Source organism: Chelonoidis abingdonii, chromosome 22, assembly GCF_003597395.2.
Source record: "Chelonoidis abingdonii isolate Lonesome George chromosome 22, CheloAbing_2.0, whole genome shotgun sequence".
In the NCBI taxonomy this organism is placed as follows: Eukaryota; Metazoa; Chordata; order Testudines; family Testudinidae; genus Chelonoidis; species Chelonoidis abingdonii.
In genome coordinates this window covers 26,079,756-26,082,269 of record NC_133790.1, presented here as the reverse complement: position 1 = coordinate 26,082,269, position 2,514 = coordinate 26,079,756, and the positions used below count along the sequence as shown (strand labels likewise).

Sequence of the window (2,514 nt, the reverse complement as noted above, 5' to 3'; positions counted from 1 at the left end):
TATTGGTAGGACATAATATTCTGTATGAGGGTCCCATTTCTTAGGGCTTGGCTACACTGGAGAGTTGTAGCGCTAATGGTGGCTTTACAGCGCTGCAACTCACTCATCATCCACACTTGCAAGGCACATACAGTGTTGTATTTCCCTGGCTACAGCGCTGGCTGTACTCCACCTCAGCCTGGGGAATAACAACTGCAGCACTGGTGATGAAGAGCTGCTCCGCCAGTGTGGCCACCAAAAGCGCTGTTATTGACTTCCAGAGGTATTCGGAGGTACCCCAGAATGCCTGTTCAGCCGCTCTGCTCATCAGTTCGAACTCTACTGCCCTGGCCTCAGATGACACATCCTTTACATGCCCCGAGAATTTTAAAAATTCCCTTCCTGTTTGCTCAGACAGGTGTGGAGCACAATCAGTGAACCTTTCCAAGTGACCATGCCTCCACGTGCCAAACGAGCCCCAGCATGGAGCAATGGTGAGTTGCTGGACCTCATCAGTGTTTGGGGAGAGGAAGCTGTGCAGTCCCAGCTGCACTCCAGCCGTAGGAATTATGATACCTATGGGCAGATATCAAGGGTCATGCTGGAAAGGGGCCATGACCGGGACGCCCTGCAGTGCAGGGTTAAAGTGAAGGTGCTGCGGAGTGCCTATTGCAAAGCCCGCGAGGGAAACCAACCACCGCTCTGGCGCTGCCCCCACAACCCGCTGTTTTCACAAAGAGCTGGATGCAATACTTGGGGGTGACCCCACCACCAATCTGAGGACCACGATGGACACTTCAGAGTGGGGCGGGAGAGAGGAGGAGGAGGGGGGGAGGATGAAACCAAGAGTGAGGGTACTGGGGTGCGGGGAGACACCCCGGAGTCCCAGGAGGCATGCAGCCAGGAGCTCTTCTCAAGCCAGGAGGAAGGTAGCCAGTCGCAGCAGCCGGTACTTGGTGGAGGACAAACAGAGGAGCGGGTTCCCGGTAAGCGGCTTTTATTTTCAGGATGGAATTTTTCGGGAGAGGAGGGAGGGTTAGGGCTGCATGCATGCATGCCTAGATGTGGAATAGCGCATTGATGTGGTCTATCACGTCGCAGGTAATCGGCCTCGGTAATCTCTTCAAAAGTTTCAGCCAGAGCGTGGGCAATGCGCTTGCAAGTTTATTGGGAGAGCCACTGTGGTCCTTGTCCCAGTCAGGCTAACGTGTCCGTGCCACTGTGCCGCGAGGGGTGGGGGGACCATTGCTGCACACACAGGCAAGCTGCATAGGGCCAGGGCGGAATCCGCATTGCTGTAGAAGACCCTCCCACTCTTCCCAGGTGACCCGCAGCAGCGAGATATCTTCCAGGATCAACTCCTGTGGAAAATGTTGGGAGAGTGTTCAGTGTAGGTGCCCCCTGCAGCTGTTTGCTTTCCCCAACGCACAGAGAAACCCGAAGAGGACAGTACAGCCCTGAAGCAATCAGTCCCCTTACTCACCATTTCGGGGCTCCTGTGGTTATGTGCGCTCTCTTTGGTATGGGAAAATTATGCTATTGTGAAGAATGTTACTCCTTCACTGTGTGGGAATAACTGTCTGAGATATAAACAATGCTGCCTCTGTTAAGTGTTGCCTTTTTTGCCTTTCCACAAGCAACCTTGAGTTCTCAGCTGCCCGTGTTATCAACAGCTCAAAGACTCCAAAACCTCTGAAAGAAGCCGCGAAAAAGCAAAGACGACCTGCTGCAAGCAGTTATGGATCACTCTGCCAGAGAGAATCAAAAAGTGCAGGACTGGAGGGAAAGGGAAAGCAGGATCCGCCAGAAAAACGCAGCGGCCAGGAAGAAAAGCACAAAGCAGCTGATAAGCATCCTGGCGCGCCAAGCGGACTCTATCCAGGCGCTCGTAGCCATGCAGGCAGAGCACTACCGTGCACCCGCCCCCCCCCCATGTCCCAAAGCTCTTTCCCTTGTGCCCCAATGTCAGCTCAAAACCCCCTTCCCCAGCATCCAGGTTCTTACCACCACCAGCTGCCTCCAACACCTGTACGTTCACCAACCAGCCCTGAGAACTACGACCCTTACCCTCTGCACTCAACCCCCATCACCATGCAGTATAGGCATCCTGAAGTGCAGCAGTCATTGCACAGCACTCCAGACAGGACATATTCAAACCTGTGACTGTACAGTTCCCCACCCCACCCCCTGCCCTTTTAGGTTCCCAAAATGTTGTGTGTCTGTCAATAAAGTTATTTTCTTTTCAATAAATGAATTCTTGGCTTTGAAAACAGTCTTTATTATTGCAGAAAGTCAAAGATACCTTAGCCCAGGAAAGAAACAGGCACTGCAAATCAGCTTAGGAAAAACAGATTCCTACTAACATTGTAACCACTGCACTTCACTCCCGTGCAAGGCACCAAACATTACTGTTGGTTTTCAGCCTCAAATTCCTCCCTCAAGGCATCCCTAATCCTTGAAGCCCTGTGCTGGGCCTCTCTAGTAGCCCTGCTCTCTGGCTGTGCAAATTCAGCCTCCAGGCGTTGAACCTCAGAG

General features: G+C 52.7%; 1 long non-coding RNA gene across 1 annotated transcript; it reads left to right on the top strand.

Annotated features, from left to right (window-relative positions):
- Positions 1-768: 768 nt before the first annotated feature.
- LOC142045837 (uncharacterized) lies at positions 769-2,233 on the top strand. Its single transcript, XR_012654729.1, has 2 exons — positions 769-965; positions 1,617-2,233. It is a non-coding gene; the product is annotated as an uncharacterized LOC142045837 (long non-coding RNA).
- Positions 2,234-2,514: the final 281 nt, after the last annotated feature.